This window comes from Calidris pugnax, unplaced genomic scaffold (assembly GCF_001431845.1).
Source record: "Calidris pugnax isolate Ruff unplaced genomic scaffold, ASM143184v1 scaffold316, whole genome shotgun sequence".
In the NCBI taxonomy this organism is placed as follows: domain Eukaryota; kingdom Metazoa; phylum Chordata; class Aves; order Charadriiformes; family Scolopacidae; genus Calidris; species Calidris pugnax.
Genome location: NW_015091194.1, coordinates 413040 through 438509, shown reverse-complemented (window position 1 = coordinate 438509; position 25470 = coordinate 413040). Strand labels below are relative to the sequence as shown.

The window sequence follows — 25470 nt, the reverse complement described above, 5'->3', positions numbered from 1 at the left end:
ATGGATGGGTTAGAAATTAGCCAAACCGAAGTGAGGGGATCTCGGCTCGGAGCGAGCAGTGCGGCGTGGCCCAGCTGCATGGAGCTGCTCACATTAAAGGGTAAAAGAAAGAAGAAGCAGGGAGGGGGGGGGAAGGAACGGATGAAAGCTGTCATGTACAGTTACCCTGTTATTGTCATCTGCCTGCTGCATGACTCCCAGCTTTGCTATAATTATTAATTGCACTTGTCAACTGTCATTAATTCCTCTTTAGCATCCCTGTCTTGGAGTAATTAGACAGAACAGCCTCACTGCACTCATTGTTTTGAGAGGCCCCTGAAAGAGCCCAACGGGCTCTGCGAAGAGACAACCATCATTAATACAATAGAGCACCTCGGCATTAACCCTTTCAAAGGTGCAGAAATCTGAAGCTGTCGGCTCTCCCATCTCACAACTTCCAGTGGCTGGACTCCCCTTTTCCTTAGGAAAGCTCCCATCCAATGACCCAGGAGCAGCTGGAGACTTCAGGTGCTTTAGTTTGGAGGATGCTGCAAGAAAGCCTAATTTTCCAAGGGTGGGGACTCATCACTCCCCAGTTGTCATCAAGACATTGCCCTCATCTTATGTACCCTGCTCTAAAGAGAAAGGCACAAAACACTGGACTGTAAGAAATTTTTGTCTTCATGTTTTACCTCTAAGTTTGCAGTAGCTCACTGAGAAGCAGCTGCAGGACGTCGCTGTTTCTTCTCCATACCTTCATGGAGGGATGCAGAGCGCTCCTTGAGCTCTTGAGCCCAGCTTTGCTATGACTGTCCCCATGCTGGTCCTCCATACACGCTTCTCCTGACCATATTGTGCACTCCAGCTGTCCCGAAATTCTCCAATTCCCAAAGGCAGTGATCTCCACTGCTGTTAGATAGGTATAAACAAAACCCACGACCTGGCAGGTACTTGGCAGACAGCACACGGCAGGGAGCAGGACTCCGTTTACTCTCCCAAATTTGCAATGCGAGAAAGCATAAAAGCTCGTGTTTGCGCAAAAGGTACGGTAAGAAGGTGTAAATCTGGGTCTATGAGCAAGTGACCAAGTAATCTGGTGGGACAATACCGTATTTGTATCACCAGTCTTCAGAACAAAACTGCACTTGCCATTGGAAAGATCAAGCTGCTGTTGGGGGGGAAGCATTCACTCTGAATTTCCTTTTACTCTCGTACCTGACTACGTAATGTGGTGAGGGTTAGAAGAAATGGGGAGGAACTACAGCAACCTGTTGCTGCAACAGGGAAAATCCCTGCAGTTCTACTTTCAGTTTACTGCTTAGGTTTACCCAACTGTGTTCCTCTGCAGCTAATTTACTCACTCTTATCAACTTCTTAATTCTAACCCTGGAATTTAGAGTTCTCAAAACAAGAAGAGAAACCAGCTAAGCAACAGCCAGACTTCATTTTAGTGCTGCTTGGGGTCACTCTGAGGAACTCCAGAGTCACCAGACAGACCTGCCTAGGGCCTTGGGAAGATGATAGTGCACAATCACACCCTCAGTCCCACAGACAGGAGTGGAGGGAGCACAGGGAGCACAGATATATATATATATTCCCCCCCCATCCCAAATCCAGGAAAGACTCATATTCACACTAGGCAAGCAGTTTGCCAAACCTGATCACATAAAATAACATCTTCAGCAACAGTATTCCTTAATTTATTTTAAATAAAACTACACATTGAAACCTAGAATACTTTAAAAAAAAAAAGAAATTTCTTCTCCCTGTCTGCTAGCCTACCTATAACAAGAGAACTTTAGGAAAAATTTTGCCTATCTTTTCAATACTTGCCCAACTGAGACCATCAAACCCACAAATTTATGAAGAAAATATACTCTAAAACAGGGTTTCAAAGTCATAAAATGTTAAAGAATTTTATTCAGAGCTTCACCTTCTTTGGATCTAGCTTCGTGGCTTGTGATTTACTGAAATAACTGAGAGCTTTGTATAAAGCCATGTGGAATATATTTATAGTACATATAGAACCAGAAAAATCTTTCATAAGCATATCCATCAAATTTTTGGCAGTGTGCGTCCTGCATCAGAAATAAGAATTTGGCCATATATCTGATCAGCAAACACTTCTTTGCCTTTCTCTATTGTGTCTATAGTCAACCAATGCAAAAATTAGAGCAATTTTTTCAAAACAGGGCCCAGTTCAGCTGCATGTTAAGTACCATCACTGATTAAATCCCTTCTGCATTTTTTAAAAGATGAATTTCAGTGTCCCACAAAACTGGCCCTCTCTTTTATAACTACTCAGCTGGCAGCCAAATTTTACTGTTACCTTATTAGTGAGACAGTCTGCTAAACCACCTTTAAAGTGCACGCGAGACCACACTTATCTTAAGGCCAGATTTAATGCATTATATATATATTATTACAAATTTCTGAATGGCTGGTGATACAGAATCACAGAATCTTCTAGGTTGGAAGGGACCTTAAAGATCATCTTGTCCAACCGTCAACCTAATTTTGACCAAAATAAACACCCACACATACAACAATACAAGTTCCTCAGGTAAATAAACCAAATAGGTCTATTTTACTTCGCTAATGCCAGATGTTTATTTCGGCTTCTGACATGAGTACGCTTTTGGGACAGATGTAAACCAACCCTGATTGCTGCCAGGGAAGGCAAGCTAGGACAGACCTGGCTGAACCCACTGATGGTTTCAGGACTACAGTGGGATCTGCTGAGACATTTCTGAGATGCAGCCAGAAGCTAAGGCATTAGCTCCTATTATTTCAAGAAGGTGAAAAACAATAGGTGGTTAACAGCCATTTCAGCGTGAATTCACGGGCTTTCTGCAGTGAACTTCTGTCACCAGTATTTTGATGCACGGCTGGGAAGTTTTGCCAATCGAAGCAGCTCTTTATCAAACAGATACAGCTGCAAATCCATGCATTCCTCTAACCCTTAATGCCTGACCCCTGTACAGAGGATATTCCGGAGTCATCCTTAGCCTCCCTCCCCTTTACAGATCAAAAAAAAAAAAAAAAAAAAAAGCAATTAACAAGAGTAAAGCGCACACATGTGCACAACCTTAAAAATACACCGATGTCATTAGAGAGAATAAATTCTCTGTTCCGCGGTCTCTCCAATGAAGAGTGTTCAAGTGATGATTAACCAACAAGCTAAGTGTTCAGCTGCGATCTCAGCCCATTTTGAACTGTTTTTGCCCACGGCAAACTGAAGCAAGAGATTAAAAAACCCCTCCCAAATGAATTAAAAACCCAGTTAAATGACCATCTTTGAGGTCATTATAGCAATAAGTAATATCTATATATACACATATATATTATCTATATAAAGAAAGAAAAAAAAAAACCTTAGACAATCCTTCTTCAGAGGATTACTTCAACACTTTTGACTTCAGAGAAATTGAAACTGATTCTCCTAAAGCAAGCAGCTTTAACCTAAATCAGAACTCACCTCTCTGCCAATCAGAAAGAAGCTTTTTCCAAAACTTATACTTCCTAATAGTTATACGGGCCTTAATCCTCTTGGAAACAGTTTTAGGTCATTATTCCGGGAGTTATTAGGTTGGAAAACAGCTTCTAGGCAAATGATGCTATTCACAAACCTTTTACACCAGAAATAATGGTTGGATTATTTCTGCCTCAAAAGTAGTCTTGAGGTCTGATTTCTGATTTTCTTTATATCTGATGTCCCTGAGAAAAGACACAGCTACTTGCTGTTAAGTAACTAAATAATAATAATAATAATAATAAACTAATAATAATAATAATGAAAATTTTATATATATGTGAAAGTAATTTTATGAAGATTACAATGGCAGTAATGAGACTAAGTTTGGATTTTAAGTTAAAGTAAAATATAATGTTTTATATCCCAAGGTTCAGTGCTCTTCTATGCTCTCTTCTATGTTTCCAAGGGCAAACTGAATGCTTTGGTTCTTCCCCAAAATACCAGTTTCAAAAGGCTTTCACAGATCTTCCCCCTCTTCCCACGTTTTCTGAAGTGTGATTCCTTTTTCACATCCATTAGTGTCTCATAGCTAAGGAGAAAAATTTACAAAATTATTGAAGTCTGTTGCTTGCACGGCAGTTGAGAGAAGGGTGAGCGCACATCCTTGAGTCTGGGAGTAACCCCATTTCCAGGACCTTTGAGAGCACCTCTTCTTTCCACCAAAACTTGCTCTTTGCCTTTATCTGCCAGCGCTCTGCAGAGTAGGCTCACCCCAGGCTCATCAGGCAGCTAAACTCACACAGCTGGCATCAAGTCATCACAATACTCCCGTATTGGAAAATAAAAAAATGGAATAGGTAATTTTGTATTTTTTTACCCTTGACCACAGGAAATAGATGGGAAATAGGGAGTTCAATACCTCCCCCATCCCCGACAGTGTCTGCCTTCTCTTTCAAAAAAAAAAAAAAGAAAAATCTATCACAATATCATGCATGAATTTTCAGTAAGAACAGACAGATATTTAAAGACATCATTAACGGGAGAAGCCAGGCTTTTCCTCGTATCACATGTTGTTTCTCAACGCTCGCACGTAGAAGAACAATCAAAAGACAACCCACCACGGAGCTGGATGGAGTTGGTTTTGCAATCCTGCCACCAGTTACTGCTGCTAGGCGGGTCTAGAGCTTTAGCACGTGCACCTAATGGAGACTGTGGAGTTGGTACATGCCCAGAGGAGCATGCCCAGGAACAGGGAGCCCACAGCACCGTGAGCGCTTCCCCAAGCCCCTCCAACCTCCCCTCTCTGCTTTTTAGCATCAGCGGAGGATACGCAGGCATCCCCAGAGTCCAGTCCAAAAGCTGTAAGTCCCAAAGGCTCCCCACTCCTCCATTTCATAGTGAAAGTCAAATGTAGAACAACAACAAAAAAAAAACACCCCAGAAAACCTGACGAGTCCATACAAATTAGTTTGTGCTACACTGCAAACTTTGCTTCCTTCAAGCAGATCAAATAGTCAAGTTTCAATGGCATTTTTTGTCTGAATAATGACCTCAGGATTTACCCCTCTCACTTTTACGTACAGCTGTATATGCATGTCAAGTACCCACAATCTTTTTTTTTTTCCTCAAAGAAAATAATTTAATTGAAAACTTAGAAAACTGCTTACTTTAAACTAGTTATTAGTAATTTTTTATCCGTTAATTCTTACCCTGAAGACGGCAATTCTATTCTTTGCAGAGAAAGGGGGTCATAGCAGGAGGTAAAATTTCAGCATCACAAAACCAGCAGCACACAAAGAGCAGCAGCATCTCTGACTAAATGCTTCACTGAGGAAGTGATATCACAGAATCTGTTGGCCAAAGGATTCCGTGGTATCACTTTCTAAAGTATATTAAAAATGTATTCATTTGCCTAGATGGCAACTTCATCATCATTGCTCAGGAAAAAAATCCAAAAACCTACAGGAAAGGCCTTCTGAGGTAATCGAAAGCTAAAGAGACATAACATAATTAAAAAGAAGAAAAGAAAAAGAATTGTTGCATTTGTTCTCCTTAGTTATATTAGGAATAAAAAACAGAACTAATGTAATAATGTATCCCAGCAGTTCAAATCTTCTAATTTATGTAGAATGGATTATTACTTAGACAATCTGACCCTGGGCAAAACTTCCTCAGTTGAGAAGATTTACAATCTAATTATGCAGGAAGTTCTGCTGAGACAGTTTGGGTGCAATGGTCTTCTATTACATTAGCTTAGCTAAAATTGCTGCTTCTTCGCTTGCTTGGTGTTCCAAGTCCTCACATGAAAACAGAAAATCTTTCATTCGCATCCTTTATTTCCCTTTAGTTTTTCTCACCATTACTGTATGCAGCAGCACTCCTTCTCAACTGCAAATAGCAGCAAGGGGCTGAGGTTTTTAATGGCAAACTACAAGTTGCCTTTCAGGCTTTTGCTTTGGCCCCTGTTTAGTGAGCTGACTTTAAAAAGGACCATCAAAGTGCTTTTCATAATTTTTACAATGATAGTTGCTGGGTTATTGCTCCCCTCCCTTACTGCAAATGTCCCTGTAGAAAGCCTGAAGCTGAAATCTGTTCCTGTACACTTTCTTTTTCATCCTGAATGCACAAAACTAGTTGGTTTTTTGTTTTTTTTTTTCAGGGTGGCTCAGAGATGTTTTGCTGCTGTCTCAGACACCTGAATATTTTTAGCAATCTATTTCATTAGATCAAAAAAAGATCCCTCAACACATACAAAAATAGCGAGAGCTTTACAAGCCAGTAGAGGAGAAGACAGGAAACTTGGGTCTAACATAATCCAAAGTATCTTTTATCCCCCCTAGATGTATTACAGTATATTGATACAGTTGAATATACAGACATGTCCTATATTAACATAGATGGAGAAATCTGGGCCTTTTTTTATTTACAGTAAGTGTTTTGATTTCAAAAGGTCAATGGATCATGTCACGGCCTTCAGTCTTGATAATTACCATGTGTAGTAATGCACATTTTTATCTACAGGTGGCAGACCTTTTAAAATCATCTTCAATCAAATTCATTAGACATTTTTGTTGATACCACCACCCACATTAAAAAGTAAGAATCTACAGCATAAAGTTCTAATTAATGCTGTTCAATTTAGAGGACAGATTTGTCAACAAAGTGGCTCAATTCTCAAAGGCTAGTGACCCCTCTCAGAATGAAAGCCTTAAAAAAAAATAAATAAAATAAGTTGCCCAGTACAGGGTAAGCTTTTATTATTTAAAAATTATTCAGCAGCTCAGCAAAGGATTTCTTTTTTTTCCTCTAAATTAGAAGTTTCACTTCCTTGATTATTAAGCACTAGCTGGTAAATTAGTGATTTCTTCTCTGATAAGCTTACTTAGAAGAGGAAAAAATACAAGAATGTCAAAACTGACTTCTGGCAGTTAGAAAGAGAAAAGTGAACCATAAAACTTTTTTCTTTCTGAATGAATCACTTTAAAATACCATGACTTGGACTTGTCATCTCATACGTGTGTCTAATGCCTCACTACAAAGCAGAAGAATACTGATTTACACCAGACTATTATCATTCAGCCATATAATCCTTCTTTCAGATAGAAATTTTGTCCCAACAAGAACAAGTGGAATAGCCCTCTACTTGTGGACAAAATCATACTGAAATTGAGCAGGCTGTTCCCGAGTTGGCCCTAAATCCTCAGTTACACCGGCCCTGGGTCTCCACTGCCTTCCACACCTTTCGCTCATTTCCACCCATGAAAACTGGACGTAGGTGTTATTTGTCACTGTGGCTGCATTTCTAATCCTGACGTGGTAGCAATTTCCACTCCCCTTGCAAAGGCACTAATTATACCAGAATACACGACTGTGATAGCAACCTGGTCAAGCCAGGTGAAGCCTAACCCTAGGACAAACTCATCACACTCGACAGCATTTGATATATTCAACTCTTCCTAAGGTCCACAATAACAACATAAAACCCACACTACCCAGAGGAGGTGCTTGCCTTTGAAACCTTAATTCTGCAAACATTCACTATTCATGGCAGTCAGGTTAAGCACAAAGACTACTACAGGATCAAGGAGACATATCAACTGGGGGATTACCTGCATCTGAGTCTCCTGTCAGGCCAACAACAACTTTTAACCAGATTATTCCCCAACCACCCTCCCTAACCGCAAGAAATGTCATTTTATAAAGTATTTGTAAAAATGTAGTACTTGCCATATTGATGTGTAAGTATACATATCCCAAAAATATTGCACGTATATCCACAAGCGTATAGCAATTTAGGGAAAATTCTTTATCTTGCCAGTTAATTTGAAAGAAAGGAAAAAAAAAGCCAAACCCCAAAATCTTTTACAGTTATGTTTCTGGGGGTTTTGAATAGATTGAAATAGAACTGCAAAGCAGCTTGAATGAGTAACAGAAAGTATAGATAAACTTAAAACATTTACACTGGGAATACACGTGCTGAAGAATATCCTTATTTACTTGCTGATACATGCCCACTCCTCCCCCTTCTCCCCAGTCCAAAAAAAAAGTGGGTGAGAAAAACTGTGTACACTAATGTCTTTTGTGGTAACCTAGTAACCTTCTCCTTTTCCTCCACAAGCTCTTCCTTCAATACTACCTCCTCCATATTGCTAGCCCTCCAGAGTAATTGCTGTACGTCTTTATATGGTTTTGTTTTCCTACCCAATGCAGAGGAGTTGGGGTTATTTTCAATCTTCGGAAGCTTGTAAACAGGATCAAACAGGAACCCGGTCATCAGCAAGAGGAAGGCTAGAAAAATAAAAGCAAACGCATATCAACAATTTTATTCTAAAAAGAAAATACATCCCAAACATGAAACAAAAGCCTGGGCTCTGCTAGACATCCCCCTCCCCATTTCTTTTTGTTTAGTTCGTGAACTCTTTTTTGCAGAACAGAGGCTGGTGTAAATTAATGTGTGACCCAAAACATATCACATGGAAAAGCTGCCATAGAAATATGTAATAGCAGGGGAAAAAAAAAAAAAGGAAAGAAAATAAAAGTAGACATTATTAGAACTAAAGTGGCACCTCTTATCATGATAAATCAATACAAAGATTGAACTAGGAGGAAGACATGACTACATATTCCTGTTTCTCTTAAGTGTTTAAACAGCTAACCTGCACTCACCGGTTCTTTTTTTACATCCCCAGCCCAACGTGCTTGCATGATCACCCGTTTAGCATGGTTAGTGGTGCGAGTATGTCGCTGGGAGCAAGAAGTCCTCTGCATTTGCCTCTGCTCTCAGCTGTCGCCCTGCAAGTAGGAGGGTTACTCAGTTCCCTCTGTGACTTAGACCCCTGCCTCAAGGTTCTCCAAGCTGCACCTGAGCTTCCTGCACAGGTGACAGAGTGGCATCTCCCCTAGGTATGACAAAGCCCAGAACTTACACACCTAACATCAGCCAGCATGACTTCCCAACCCCCACCTTGTCCTCCACAGTTCAAAAGCTGTGGCTGCTGAGGTTTTATCCCAAAGCCTTCAGTCCGCCGGCAGAGGAGGGGGAGAAGCATTGGAGGTGTGAACATGTTGGACGCGTAAAGCAGGAGCTGAGACCCCTCTTCCCCTGTTGCATGGAAGAGCACAACCCTGCTGTTTGGCTCAGGTGGCCCTGCCCAGCCATAGGCTCTCCATTACCAGCACTGTGCCTCAGTCTGCCTGGCTGCAAAACTGGGAAAATAAGTTCCACGTGACTCCCAAGTGCGAATCAAAGCAGTGATTTGGCAACAGAAATACTCAGTGGTTTAGCGGGATGGCATCAACACAGCTGCATAACAAGTCTGAGACACACTTGTGACATGACACAGCAAGTTGCCCCATCCCTGGAGGGGTTCAAGGCCAGGCTGGATGGGGCTTGGAGCAATCTGGTCTGGTGGGAGGTGTCCCTGCCCAGGGCAGGGGGGTTGGAACTGGATGATCTTTGAGGTCCCTTCCAACTCCAACCATTCTATGAAGTTCATGCAAGCCAAAGTCCTCACCATCTCAGGTGTGAAGTGGCTGTCCTTTCAGTCAGGTTTTGCATCCCTAAGCTGTGTTGTTATCAATCTACTCTTAACCAGAACAAATCACTTGTAGTATGAAACGTATGTATGTATAAAATAAATAGAAACTTATTTCATTTAAACTACAAAACATACCCCCAACCAAATTCTGAAATCAGTAACCTCATTATATAAAACCAGGCACTTTTCTACTGGTTTAACTCAACAACATTACTTTACCAGTCCTAAAGCTCTGAGAGCACTCCATGAAAAGCAGCAGCACATAAAAAGACTACCACCAAGAGCAGGCTGGAGCATGAGGTTTCAAAAGACAACCATCCCTGGTTCATACTGAGCTGTGCATGCAGGCAAACTTTGTGAAGATAAACCTCCACTTCCTATATTATTTTTGATCAGATGAGCAAACACAAGCGTGTTCTCTATATTTTGTGTAGAAATTTCTGCAAATATAAGGTTCTGGTCTAGTAAGATTAATATCTCTGTGGGCTTTTCAAATAAATTTATGTTGGGGGGGAGAGGGGAAGTCAGTCTTCAGTGAGAATATGTGATCAAAACTTCCTTTAAAAAAAAAAAAAAAAGCCAAGATCTACAGGACCTATCAGACTACGTGGTTACCAGCATGTCAAAGAACCAGAAAATATGAATTGCTTAACTCTTGTGTCAGGCTGGTTAGCTTATTAAACATTCATCAACTAATGAGTACAACGTAAAATTTGTCCTTGGTCTTCCTTCCCTAACCAACACATTAGTAATACAGCAGAAGCACCAGGAGCTCAGGAAGCATGAGATCCCCAGACAATGAAGACTGGTCAGAGGATGACCAGGCCTTAAAGGCTCGTTTACCGTAAACAAATATTCCCACCACCACCGTGTTTTTGTCCTTCCCGGCAACCTGGAACATTAACCACTCCTCTTTAGAAAACTTTGGGGGTTTTCCACAAGCCTAGGTATATTTCTAGATTTTTTGAAGAAGCCTCATTTTCCATTTCTCTGTATTTAGCCCAGTGCCTTCCACAACCAGGACTGGGCATCTAAACAGTTACAGATACAAGAAGAAAAAGTAGCAGCAACAACATCTGTAAAAATAATAACAATAATAATATCCTGAGCTACAATCTCAGCTGGATCCAGGTTAGTTTACAACACTGTGGCCCTCAGTTTATTTGCACACAATAAGCTTAATAATTTTCTAAGCATTCATTTTATTTACATAAAACTTTCTTGTCGGTGTCAAACTGTAAGTGTCAAAAGGGTTGGCTTATGACTGTTAGAAAAGAAAAAAAAAAATTAAGTGTAACGGCTGGCTGTGAGATTTGACAGGTAGAAGAAGATTATTTTTTCCAGCAACAGAGCTGTAGACACCTGTATGGGAAAAGACCTTCTGGAAAAAATCCATGTCTACTTGGAATAAGCAAAGCTTAATTAATTCGTTGAAGTAAAAATAAAAATGTGTTTATAAAGGTAAAATACCACCTAATTAGAATTGTTTATTAATGAGAAGATTAGGCAATCCCCAAACATAAATAGACACTTCAGAAATTGTGATTCTTGGCTATGGTCTGGAGTGGAGTGACAGAACTAGCAAAAATAGAATCTGCTGCCATGTGAAGAAACCTAGATCCTACTCTGCGATTAAATTCAATTTCCTCTTAACTATGGTTTCCATAGGATGTACCTAAGAAAACTTAGAATTTAAGTTTGTTTGTTTGTTTTTTTTTACTTTCTCTGTCTTTCCTTAATATATCCTACAACGTTTTTGTTTCTACAGCAACACAGTTTGGGGACCATTATTTGGGAGGACTGCGAGGGCAGCATTCCAGAAGCAGGCAAGACCTCTGTGCGCAAGAGTTCAAAGGATGGAAAAGCACAAAGAGGAGTGAGGAGACGGAAGAAACCCATTCCAAAAACTGTCCCAATATGCGAGAAAATTTTAGGTATGAAGAACTCTTCCACTCCAGCACACATTCTTACAAAGAACGTCTACAACATTATTATACAGAGTAATACATCAGATACTACATAATAAATCCAATACTATGTTTTATGTATTGTATTATATTTTACTGATTTGTTTTGTGCTTTCTTTTTATTTTTTTTTTCACTTTTTAAAACTTTCCCTGAACTTTAATAGTGGTGAAAACAGATCAACAGCCTCCAAGACGAAAGTCTCTGACCACAACTCCCACACAACTTTGCCGCAAAGAGGCTTCCACTGATGCGATCTGCAAGTCCCTTCGTCCTGTTCAACCCTTTGCCCCTTTACTGATGCCACAGGAAGACATCACTCAAGGGCAGTGTCTTTTCTGTAATGATGACACTAGCTTGTGATAGTTTTTTTAGTAAGCAAACAGAGCAAAGCCTCCAAAACCCAAGAGTCATAGAATCACAGAATAGCTCGGGTTGGAAGGAACCACCAAAGGTCATCTAGTCCAACCTCCCCTGCAATGGGCAGGGACATCTTCAACTAGATCAGGATGGCTCAGAGACCCCATCCAACCTGACCTTCAATGTTTCCATGGATGGCACATCTACCACCTCTCTGGGCAACCTGTTCCAGTGTTTTACCACCATCATTAGAAAAAAATTCTTCCTCATACCTAGTCTGAATCTACCCTCTTTTAGTTTAAAGCCATTACCCCCTGTCCTACCACAATAGGTCCAGCTAAAAAGTTTGTCTCCATCTTTCCTGTAGGGCCCCTTTAAGTACTGAAAGGCCACTATAAGGTGTTCCCAGAGCCTTCTCTTCTCCAGGGTGAACAACCCCAACTCTCTCAGTCTTTCTTCATAGCAGAGGTGCTCCAGCCCTCTGATCATTTTCATTGCCCTCCTCTGGACCCACCCCAACAGGTCCATGTCTTTCCTGTGCTAAGGACTCCAGAGCTGGACACAGTATTCCAGATGGGGTCTCACCAGAGCAGAGGGGCAGAATCACCTCCCTCAAAGTGCTGGCCATGTTTTTTTTGATGCAGCCCAGGATACAGTTGGCTTTCTGGACTGTGGGTGCACATTGTGGGGTCATGTCCAAGCTTTTCTTCCACCAGGACCCCCAAATCCTTCTTGGCAGACCTCATCTCAATCCCTTCATCCCCAGCCCATATTGATAGCAAGGACTGCTCCGACCCAGGTATAGGACCTTGCACTTGGCCTTGTTGAACCTGATGAAGTTCACACAGGTCCACTTTTCCAGCCTGTTCAGGACCCTCTGGATGGCATCCTGTCTCCCAGATATGTCAACTGCACCACTTGGCTTGGTGTCATCCTCAAACTTGCTGAGGGTGCACTCAATCCCACTGTGAAAATCCCTCTCATCAGCCCTTCCCCAGCACAGAAGAACAGCAGGAATTTCTGAAGGCACAAGGAAGAAGGATGGGTAGAGGCCAGCCTCCCTCTTCTGAAGGTGGGCAGTCCCACAGTGGTGGTGGGTGGGATCTCACCTCACCTAGCTAGGCATGCAGTTAAGGCTCTCTCATCATCTAACATAGCCTTTGCAAAGTAAAATACTACCATCGCAAACATCTGCTGGATCTTTCTCAGGGATAAAATATCAAATGCCCAGCCCACCACACAGCATGCACAGAAACCACAACCATTTACAGTCAACTGTGACTCACACCCCTCCACTTTTCACCTGCGGGGTGGTTGAAGCTGCTTCCAGTTATGCATGGTGCAGGGCACGATAGAGAAGAGGATGACAGAAACACAGAAACATGAGGTTTTCCGCATGTACTTTCATTTTCACAAGAACTTCCTGAGGCTTATGGCTGCTAGTTTTTAACTCTTCAAGTGTTAAGCCTGTCCACCAAGGGTGAGGTAAACTAGTGGAGTAGCATAAAGAAAACTGCTGCTACATCTCCTGTGGAACCCATCTGCAGGTGAGGTCTTCGGTGTCTTGGGTTATACCTGGGCACATTTTTATCCACTTCTAAAAAATTGAATGCATACGAGAAAAAAGCATAACGCTTTTTGAAAAGCTGTTATCTTCAGAAAAGACCCTCCCTTCTACTTCCACACTACGAGATCTCGTTTCACAAGCCAAAATCTGATCCATGTATGGGCCTTTCAGAACATTGCTTTTGATGACACGAACGAGAAAGAATCATAAGCTGCCTCTGGTTGTTGTTCCCACTCCAAACCAAAACAGTCAAACCTAGTCTAAACAGAGTGGCTTTGGGGGTTGGTTTTTGTTGTTGGTGGTTGCTTTTAAAGTCACTTTTCTGCTAAAAAAAACACCAGCCAGTTTGTGCAAGATTATCTCCTCAGTATCTACCTGTTCATATGGCTGAGGAATATGAGAAGTCTGGAGGGGTGGGTTTTTTATCTTTTTTTTTTTTTTAATCTATTTGCCAACCAGAGTCATTTATCCCCTATTAGATAAAGTATAATAGACTATACCGAAAGGGTCACTGGCCTTCCATTTAATGATATTGCCGGCACCAATCTACATTTTCCCGACAGTGTCCCTCAACACAGAATAAATGGCTGATCTCTTCACAATAACAGCTGATTTCTATTTATTAAGCTAAAAAGGTCACCATTTTCTACGGCTGGGCCGCCCTGCACTATTGATAATTTTATGCATAAACAAATGGCAAATTTGTGCCACATAAATATGCATTAGCAATTACTTTTTCCTCGGGCAACGCTCGCCGCATGCAAATGTGTCCCTCACAGGGCCTGGTGGCTTTTGTTTTAGCTCTTGAACAGCTAAACAAAAGAGCACAATAAACAGTTTAAAAATTGCCAATCAATAGGAAATGCAAATGCAAAGGTAAATGGCAAGAAACTTGCCCAAACAAATAAAACTAAACCAAAAAAAAGGAGAAACAAAAATCCTGGAAGGAAATAAATAAATAAATGGGAAGGACTATCTTTTCCCTCCCCACATTTGGATCTTCGACTCTGGGGTTCCTTTCTTTTCCATAGAGAGATTGCTCTTTGCACAGCAACAGTGGGGCTGGTACTAATGCAGAGCTCAAATGGGAGCACCCAGAAAGCACCCGCGGGTTGAGGACAGGTTTAGCAGGACACACACACACACATCCAAAGGAAGGAGGCAAAAGAAGAAGGATGTCTGGGGAAATTCATAGTGGACCCTCCGTTTAGCTTTCTGTGATTTCAAATTTCCATCAAAGATTTTTAAAGAGAAACTACATGTGAAGGAATCGCTGAAAAAAAAGCTTAAACATCTTCTGTAAACATTGATTTAGGTTTATATTACTGGAAGTGCCCAGAAAATACCAACTTATCTGTGCCTATGTGCAGATATCTGTAGTAACAGCCTAATGAATGTTGTCACTTGAGAAACTTGAACTACGTATAATTTCCTTTACCCCAAGGACAGAAAGCTTGATTTTCCCTTGTCTTATCTTTGGACTACTCATTTCCGACAGCAAACCACGGTTGTATGTAAGACGCAGGATAATGGAAAAATCAGACCCAGACACTAAATTGGTATGAACATGGAAACCAAAACTGACAATTTCAGGAGAACTGATGATTGCTTTGAATTTTCCCCTTCAGTGGAGGATCTTCAGTGCTATAGAGAACTGAGCATGACACGTACCGTGATTATTATCATTTGTAGGCAGGCTATTACGTGTGGACAAAGAATCCAGTTCAGTAATGCAGTAACAACACATTGTGCACTAACACACGCTAAGGCCAGCTGTATGACCCAGCCAAGCAACCAGCTCTCTCTTTTCACATAACTTTCTAAGGCAATAACTCTGTTTTCATGACCAGGATTGAGAAATGTAAAGGCATAAAATATATCCAGCAGAGTAAGTTGCACCTCATTCTACAAATGTTTATGAAAAAGCCAAACTTAAAACATGTGGGTTACCTTTTAGGTTTGAAAAAATGATTATTTCAACAGAAACTGAAGAGATTAATCATGTGCTTCAAGCGTTTTCCAGATAGGGGACATAATACAGCAGGTAACCCACTTACGCACATTTCTATGATGTTAGTGTCCAAGGTTTTTATTTTTAATGAATGGGAATGTTCCTGTCAATGTAAACATTCAGCAGCAATCCTATGTTTTTCCCACCCAATCAGCTGTCACAGAATGAAAATTTCACAGAATTCATTTCCATGAATTATACTAAAAACCAACAAGCTGATAAATGTATTTTTTGCCAATGAATTCAGTTCGTTTCTTGCCTTTCAGGTTCCTTGATTTTGGGCTTGGATGGTTTTATAACATCACTTCACACTATGACTTTTGATCCCGATAGAAACTGATACAAGTGTTAACTACCGTAGTGCCAGCGGTAATTGGTTTTAACCATTCTCATCCTAAGAGCACTCTTACACATGGTCCAGTATGGGAAAAGCTACATCAAGCACAGGACAAGATATGACTTCACAAAGCAAAAGTCCTTATTTTAGGCTTTTAGCCCAGAGCACTCCCACACCACTAACACATTTCAGCCACAAATCCACAACTTCCAGTTTCTCTAAATGACAAGCAGGTGACCGATACAACGTGGTAAATGTGAGATATATAGAACTCCCCCCTTGTCATCAACCCTTCTCTGCTCTGCTTTTGCCATTATCATACACACACACAAAAAATGGAAATTGATAGCACCTCCTGCTTTGGGTAAGTCAAGGCGTATCCAACAACTGCATACCTGTATGGGAGAGCATCCTCAGCTAAGACACGCTCTCTTCGGTGGCTGGCCTTGGAGCTGCTGGGCAGCTGCTACTCAAACATGCCCATGCTGTCAAGGGGCATCCACCTGATAGCATATAGACTGCAAATCCCAGAGTTCAGAAATTACATGTCACAGAAATTTGCATACCATTTTGTTAAGTTAAATGTGATTGAAAGATCTATGGTTATACACAAAGTTCTCCTAAGGTCGACAACAGAGTAAAAAAAGGCATGAGCAGGTATGCTAAAGCAAGATCAAATAAATTGTTTAAATGTCACAGCAAAGGTAGCTCTCACGAATGTCTCTGTGGCCAGTCTACTGCCATTAACATAGTTAGAAAATCTGTAATAGAAAGAAAATTATTGCTACATAAAATATTCCTGCAAAGAGACACTGCTGCAGAATTGAAATGAAAAGATGTAGCTCAATCTGTTAATGCCCATCCCACATGTGTGAATGTGATGAACGGTGGAGAATGAAATGACAGTTAAATCTCTGTTAACAAGTGTATTTTAAATAGTATACATGGATCTTTCTGTATTGGTACCACGTCTTAACAAACTCTGATAGGGCTATTCACGTTAATCCCCGAAACTAGCACGAGCACTATCAAAACAAAACCTCCAGAGAAGATACCAAGAATGGCCATTTTCTACAACAGTGGGTGGAGTTGTTTTTGTGAAAAGTATGCAGCTCAGGAGGATGAGATGGGAATAGAGAACAAATTATTTTGTCAAATTCAAGCAGCCCTCTTTCTCTCTCCCAATAAGCTCGGCTTCTACTCTTCTTATCTAACCCCCATTTTCAATGAAAGTTATTGTCACTAATGGTTCAAAGACAGTTTTTTCTTTAAAAAAGGAAGAAATGAGTACTCACACAACTGCAATCTTCATAGAAGCATGCTTTTAATATCAGAGAATTCCTTTTTCTTTCTGCTTTGTTTACAGCTTTCCTGGAAAGCTTTAAAGCTAAAACTTGCTGATAAAAGTATCCTATTTCTTCCAGGCTTCCAAATGCAAGAGTGAGTTTCTTTAAGAACTTTAATACTGAACAGAGCTGTCATTGATAGGGTCTAAATGCTCGATGTATATATTTTTATATGCTATACTCTAGATGACAATACAGATGCTGGCACAGCTGTATGATAGGCTTTTAGAATGATTTAGCCATACCAAATTCTTTCTTTGATGCAATAGATAGCATTTCACACGTGCACACATGCACGCATACACACCAACCTACAAGGACAGTCAAAACAGACTAATTTCAGGCATTACAGCTTAATCCCACCTTCCCTCCCCCTTTCCCCCCCATTTGAGTATTAACACTTCAAGCTGTGTTCTTCTAATACAGCTACACCCCTCCTCTTTGATTCTCCATTCTTCTCCCTTCACTTGATTGCTTTCAGTTGTTTTGAATTGGGAAACATCAAAAACTGTCAGCAAGAATTTAGCATGAATTAGTATCAGAAAATTAGTGTTTTTCTTAATTAAAGAAACTACGATGTTTTTGTTCTCCCCATCTCCTCCTTCCTCTCCCCGCCCCACCCCAACAATAACCAAAGCGTGCCTCTGCAATCAATCTAGTGTCTGAAAAGCAAGATGGATTTCTCCTCTTTCCTGCATTTTCACTACCAGTAATAACTCCATGATTAAGACTCAGCTGACAGTTCGCATGCCACAAAAGCTGAAAAAAATCCAGCGCACTCCTCCAGTAGCTGAATTGGTCCTGGAGTATGGGGGGAGGGAGGGAATGGGGGGAAGACTTCCATCAGTTAGATAAACATTTCTGATCTGAAGACATCTACGGGAAGGCAATGCTCCCTGCTCAAAGCTACAAAAGCACCCATCCCAGGCAAGTACAGACTCTCAGCAGAAAACAGATTTAAGTATTCCACTCAAAATAGTAAGAAAAATTCTGAAGGTTTCCATATGAACCCGGCAGAATTGACCAAATGTATCCATCTGTTCGCTTTCATATAAGCAATATGTATGCTGCCAGTATTGGACCTCTTCTAGGGCAGGGCCCTGGGACTTAAATTACATCTGCCACTTCCCCGATTTACAGCAGCCTCATCAGCAAAGCATGAATTTTTTTTAAAGCCTCAAAATAGCATCCTGAGGAAACACACAAGAAAATTACTATTTCTACATTTCCTCCCTTTTCTACCTGATGACTTTGCCTCAGTACCTAATATTAATATCAAATGTGATGTTCTGAGCTGAGAAACATGGAAGCACTTCAAGAAAGCCTTTTAGTGTCTCATTTCCATCTCCTTAGCTCAGAAGGGACTATTTCATAAGCAAATTTGAACACCTTCAAGCAACTCATGATGAGAGTATCCAGAATCGAATTAGTTACCTCGCCTCTATTAAAACTGGCAAAGCAGCAAATCCTTATCCCTCCTCGCAGTATATAATCACCAATACAACAGGCTGACTAGAACCTCCAAATATGGCTGCACCTTACATACCTCAAACTTGAATTATAATAGTTTAATACAAATTATTCTTGAAAACTGATACTGCTGATAACGTTGCTTATTTCAGCTACAACAATTTTTTCAGATGCAACCATGAAAATCTGCTTTCTTGAATGCAAAGCAGTATTTCTCACTTCAGCAGTACATGCAGCCGGTCAGCACAAGCAGTGCCACGGTAAAAGGCAAAGTAAGTTTTAGAATAATTCACTAAACCTCTGCACTAGTCCCCTTCAAAGGGCAGAATTCTCTCCAATCTATGCTGTAAAGCCTCTCTTAGATAGTTTGCATGTGTCCCCAAGTATCTGCTGTAAGCATCAGCAGGAAGCGTGCTACTGCTGGTCAAACCCTCACCACCACTTCACCAGAAATGCCACGCTCCTCAATTGTGGTTGGCCTAACATAATACGTATATTTTCTACAGAAAAACAAATGCAGCAGCAAAATACCACTGGAACAGCAAGTAAAAAAACTAAATTGAAAAACTGAACTGCTGTGGCTAAATGCATTACCATTCGTGACCTGAGCCACGCATCTCTTCTCAGGTCACTCTGGCAAGTGGTTTAGCTTAAACCACTCTTGGATGATCTTGAGATGTGCCGGGGAGAATGTCACCCTTGTGACATGCCCTTTGCTACCACCCACCTGAATGCTGTCCAAGTCTGGGGGAGAGGGGGCTCTCAGTTTGCACACAGGCAGAAAGGACCCTCTGAAAATCAGCGTAATAGACTGAAGAGCTTGGTACTTTGGGTGGGCTCCATCCTACACAGCTCTGCATTCCATCCCCATCGTGCCACGCTGCTCCACAGCAAAGGCCTCACCAGTGTCTCCCCCAGCAGCTCTTCCCAGTTACCAGAAAGCTCCCAGGTGTCAGCACTGGAAAGCACTAACGAGACAGCAAAATCTCACGGCCCTCTGCTTGCTTCCAAATTGTGAAGCCAGATGAAGCGACCCGACTCAATAAAAAGACCTGAAGTACAGAAAAGCAGCACTAAGAAAAAAGTAGCACCAGGGGCTGAGAGGAGCAGAGATGCAAAAAGCACGGGTGAAGGTGGAAAAGACAGAAAGAAGTCAAAGTGCCCTGCAGGACGCTGGGCTACTCCCACCACCTGGAGTTAACTGCCCGGCTTCTGACTGACTCACAACCCATCTGCTGCTCTTCACAACCACCAGCAGAAACGCCTCTCCGCAGCCAGTGGCTGCAGCAGCAGTAGCCCACTCCCAGCAATGACTCCAGCAGCTCAGGCGGCAGCGCTCTCCACCGAGTACCTGTGAGTAACAGCCCTCCGGTGACCTCAGGGAGAGGGAAAGGGCAGCGGAGCTCGACTGGGAGCTTTTCTTTTTCAGCTTTACATTGTACGAATCCTCTGGTTAAAAAAGGCTGAATAAAAGTGAGCATTCAACAAAATGCTACACTTAATTGCAAAATACTATACTTAAGATTGTACAATCATTCCTAATTTAGCCATTGAAAGCATGAGCTAAGATTCAGTCTTTGTGCACGCGCAGTACTCTCTAATTACATGATCACATTCCAATTTTTTCTAGAAGGATATCACCCAAGAAGAGGCAGCTCTGGGAATGAACATGAGTTGCATACTTAAAAGACAAAGTTGCCTGCAGGACCATTAACTCATTCGTTTTAGGCACTGGAACACGAGAACTGAAGGCGGCAGAGATTTGCAAGCCAAAAGGAGGACGTTTTTGCAGGAATCCAAAATCTTTGCAGGAAGCCCTCAGTCGTACACGTCCCACTTTCTGACCTGGTACACCTGAACTTGTGGATGCCATATTTTGCAGTCAACTGCTGCTATATTTTAAAGATATAAACAGTTTTAATAAAGTGAAAACAACACTTTGAGAAGTCAGATCTGACCCAGATGCATTTAGAAGCCTGTCACAGCAGTTAGCTTCCCCACCCGTCGAATGGAGACAGAGGGGTACCTCTGAGGAGAGGTGTACCTTGCAGGGAGAAGCACGCTCCAACAAAACCCTGCAATTCCTTTCTCTCCACTGAGTGGACAGAGGTTCTTTCGAGAGCATCCTTTCGGCTTAAGCTAGATACCTTCACTTATCACGGGAAACTAACAGAAAAGGCTAAGTGTCTGTATCCACCTGAGGTCAACAACTCCACTGAAAACCCGGTTGGTCCCTCTACTAGCCAGCCCACGGCTCTTGCCTCCTGGATGCACAGTGGCTTCGCTTTGGAAGAAGGGTAGAAAATGGTTTTCCTTAAGGGAACCTCATCCTAGGTTCCCCTAAGCCAGGTGGGCAAGGGCACTCCTCTGGGGTATGTGGATTCAAACACTTTCCAGTGGTCCAGAAATCCCCCAGACAAATAAATATACAAAATTAGACTTAAATGAACAAGATTGCTGCCAGGATTCAGGTCAACTCTAGCTACACAGGTAGGATTTGAGTGAATGGGGCTGTTTTCTTCCCCTTCAAAACCTTTTTCCCCTTATCTGTAAAGTGGATACAATACCAACAAGACAGATGTTGTGAGAATCAATTAACGTCTTTACAATACACAGATAATTTACTGATAAACATCATAGAGAAGTGCATAGAAAGTTATTCATTTTCCACATGTATTTACTATACCAATAATATTGTGGAATAGCGGTTTTTAAGATGGGGTTTGAATGTGTGCAGAATATGCCTGCCACAGGGCCACATGAACAATAGGGATTAAAAAAATTATATTGAGTATCTTCTCATTCTGTCAGCACCATCATCTCAGTGGTCTGATATGTGATCATGTAATTAAAGACTGTATCATAATGCATATGCACAAAGGGGCTGAATTAAGGTTGTGCAGACAAATCTAATTCTGGCATTTCCTATGCTTTGAGTGCCTGACTTGACAATCTTAGCATTCATTTAACAATCAGTTCCTGTATGTAATACCATACATTATAGACACATGTCTGTAAAATCTTCCATATCACTGCATGAACACACATACAAACTCCAGAAGCAGAACAATACACAACCATATTCTGGCCATTGCTCTTTTCCCTTTTTACACCGTATTCTTGCCATTATATTTACCACCATCAAGAACAGGCTGCTCAGGGGTGCCAGCAGTTAAAACGTTCTGTTACCTTTCACTTTTAAGGACATGGAACACGTGCCAATGCTTCCAACTTCTTATCCACTGCTAAAAAACATTTTAAATAGCATCCACTGTGTATGAGCCATTTGTGGATCAGAGCACACGTGCACAAATACGTGGAGCTCTCACCCCAGGCCTCAAACAGAGACTCTCCTGTTAAGAGCCTGCAGAGGGGACCACTCCTTGATATTTTAAGAAGGTAGGATTAGGGCAGACGTTGCTTTTGGCCCTGTGCTACACACACTATACACTTCAGCCTGCTGTGGTTGCTCGAGAAAACTTTGGTTTCTAGGGCTGGAAAGAGGACTGCTCTCCATTGGTGCTAGAGAGGTGGATGAACAGCTTTGATCATCTCCCCTCCTAACTCACTGGCGTAACTCCCATTGATTAAACCACGAGCATGACCAAATTCTTCCTTTTCACATCTTGTAGTTTGGTTTACCCGTGGGAAAACACACCTTTTTTTTCTCCTCCTCTGATTTCAGTGCTTTTTCTACTTACTGAGCAGAACTTTCATCACAGCCCTTAAAGAACTGGCAGAAAGAGCTCCATGAAGACACTTTGCTGTGCTTTCTTGCCCTAGAACTGACTGTTTTGACTGCCAAGCTCTGGTCCGACACTAGCACGTACTTACCCAATTATGGGATTTTCCAGCCTGCCATTGTTTGCCCTCCCAGTTTTCGCAGTATCAATTTTAACTGGGATCCTTGTGACACACAGGTAGTTTTGCCAGATGCTTTACTCCTAACCAGGAGAAAATGTGTCAACTCCATGCATATCCAACCATTTCTGCCTCAATCACTGTCCATTGCTTTACACCACCATCATTCACCGGATACCCTAAATACATCTTTTAAAACAAAAGAAAAAGAAACCCACACAACCAACCATAAATGCAAACTACACACTATGTTGGAACATACATGCACTGGTCTACAGCTTTTGCTACAGCCACATATTGCAAAATGCATCATTTGGTCAGATTTTAGCAGGCATGCTCCGGCGTACAATAAATACTGTGCTGTTAGACCTCTGAGGCAGGTGAGTGTCTCCTCACCAGGGGGAAAAAATCACCTTGGTTTGTACTAATGATAGCCACAGTGAACTCCGGGACTGAAATAATGGGAATTTCCTCTTGCACAGTTTCATAAAAACAATGCTGAGCACTCGCAGACACTAAAACCACCTTGAATCTAAGCTTCCTGAGAGGCAGTTTGCAGTCTCACACAGTTAACAGTCTAGATCCTTTCCTCCTCCTCACACCAGTTTTCTCTCTCAATTTCATAGAATGCAACCTACAGTTGTCCTAGAATTTCAGAAAGTGATAATTTTCTGTAGAGGTAGTTTATCTGACATTGGGCCTATAGCACAGGAGGGCACTTGTAGCTTCTAATCATCTTCTCCATCTGTTCACCATAAGCAATGTTGATCTTCAAATTACACAACCTACACAATCCTGAAAGAGTCTTTTACTTTCCGGTAGGACAATCTGCTCCTTCCCTTTCCCCGTTTATTGCAATCTGCAGAATCCTTGCACTGCCGCACATACGGAGAACGAGAACATATCAATCCACCCTAAATGACCTCGAAAGGCTGAATCAGTTAACCAAAATAGGCAGAAACTGCAGCCTTCCAGTAGACTTTCCCCCCCTTGAAGTTATTTGTAAATTCCTTTTCGCAGCCCAGACTCTGCAGTAAGACTAATTCTAAATTGACCCAGTCCCAAACAACGCCAAAATGATTAGGTGTTGGTACCACCACAGGGTCCAAAATACCATCCCTGCAGCTTGCCCCGAGCCATTCTGCCCAATTCAGCCTGGGTCCTGCTTCAGGTGCCTGGCCTCAGAGGTGGCCCAGCTCGGCACCGTGCCACCCACACCTCTCCCCACGCTCTGCGAGGTGTCTGCGACAGCATGTGGATGGGCAGGAGGGGCGACAAGCAAGCCAGCAACACCGTGCTCCTTCTGCTCAGGAGACAACTGTTTCAAAAGCAGAAACGTGATGGGTGAGGCTTCCAGGAGAGAAAACAGGCAACCATGATAAGGAAGGAGAGAAGACGGAAGGTCCGATGCCTGACCATGGGTGCTCCCACAAGCCGAGATGGAATGGGAAGCAATTAACATATAGAGGAGAAGAAGAAGAGAGGAAACAGCTAGCCAGCCCTCCAAAACCTCAAATGAACCACCTGTCTGAAAGATGTGGTAGTAGTAGAGCATCTTGGGATATTTTCCTGTAGTAGAAATATTGTGTGTGCTGTTCCATCACTATAAGGCTGCTGCCCATCGCGCTCCTCCTCCTAAGCAGCAATTGAAAGCTGACCCAGAAAGGACAGCTGAAATACTGGTTCCTTGCCAGAACTGCTGTCCCCACAGCATCTAGTTTCCATAGTACCATCACACACCTTGTCATGGCTTCACTGCAGTGATCCCCAACCAGGGAGCTGAAGGCGAGATGTCAACGGTGAAATCTGAGATCAACCACATTTCACCACCAGCAGTCACCCCCCGGCCCACAGAGACAGCAATGTTCTTGAGCATGCCACTTGCTTGGTTTCATCAGCCACAAGCCAGGAAAGACAGGAGTCCATGGTGGCATAAAAATCTGCCAGATATGTTTAAAAAAACACCCAACCCAACACACACAAAAAACCTCTCAAAAAGACTACACAAACACCAAAAGAGATCCATCTGCCCTCTAGCCAAAAGATGCTCCACAACATGGAGCTCAGCAACCCAGGGTAAATTAGCCCAAGCAGGGACAGACAGGCTATTAGTGACACTTAAGGGCAGCTAGTATATGGCTAAGTGGCTGCCATCACTCTGGCAGCTTTATCACACACCAATAGCTGGTAAGGCTGTACACACTACAGGACTGTTGTTGATGTTGTTAGCGCACAAGCCATTGCATCTGCACTCCTCTTAAAGCTCCATCTCCTAGACGCCTGTGAATACAGGAGAAAGCGGCTTGCATTACATTTTTATTAGGTCTCTATCCCTCCTGTTTCTGGGGAAAGCTGGTATAAGCACCGCTTCTAACTTAATGCCTGAAGTAAAACAAAAACATTAGGATGTATTTTGTTTTCATCCTAACATTTATAAATCAGATATTTATTTTTTTTAGGCTAGGGACTTTAAAAAAAAAAAATCTGACCTAATATTACTAGAAAATGTCTCCAGGTATTGACACTTCAGGCATAAACAACCCCAGATAGCAGGGATGAGTGCAAAGGGATGATTAGCAATGTCTTACCCCCACAAATGCCCCCAATCTGGCAACCTGAAAATGCGGCAGTACGACTTCCCTATGGCTCTCAGTATCATTCGTTAACCACACTACAGCATACTATTTGTAGCTTCAGCTGCCTCAAAAATGGAGTCTTTATACACAGATCCTTGCAAGAAACAAAACTTCCGAGATGTACTTTGGTCTTGGGCAAATTTATTCCAGGCATCAGAAGCAGCGTTTCCTTCTGATAGTGGGCAGAGGCAGGGAGCAAGCTGTATGCTATGCTGCAGCCCCAGTGTTTGAAGTCTCCAATTCAAGAAACATCACAATGAGTAAGGACTTGATGTTTTCCTTTCAAAATGTTTATTTGTCTGCATTGTTGTTTCATATTGGCTCTGCCAGCTAATGTGCCTGTGGATTCTCCCAGATTACAATTGAATTTAGTTAGCATCAGGTTTGCAAACAAGAAGCAACACAGAGCATACATTTCATTATTC

The 25470-nt window shown here is 41.9% G+C and overlaps 1 protein-coding gene across 2 annotated transcripts in view; it reads right to left on the bottom strand.

Annotated features, from left to right (window-relative positions):
- Window positions 1–25470, bottom strand: part of SOX5 (SRY-box 5) — a 673706-nt gene that overhangs the window by 504736 nt on the left and 143500 nt on the right. For both annotated transcript variants that reach the window (XM_014959575.1, XM_014959577.1), the window contains exon 2: window positions 8156–8242. The gene's annotated coding sequence lies outside the window, so the exon portion shown is untranslated. The remainder of the gene's footprint in view (window positions 1–8155; window positions 8243–25470) is intronic.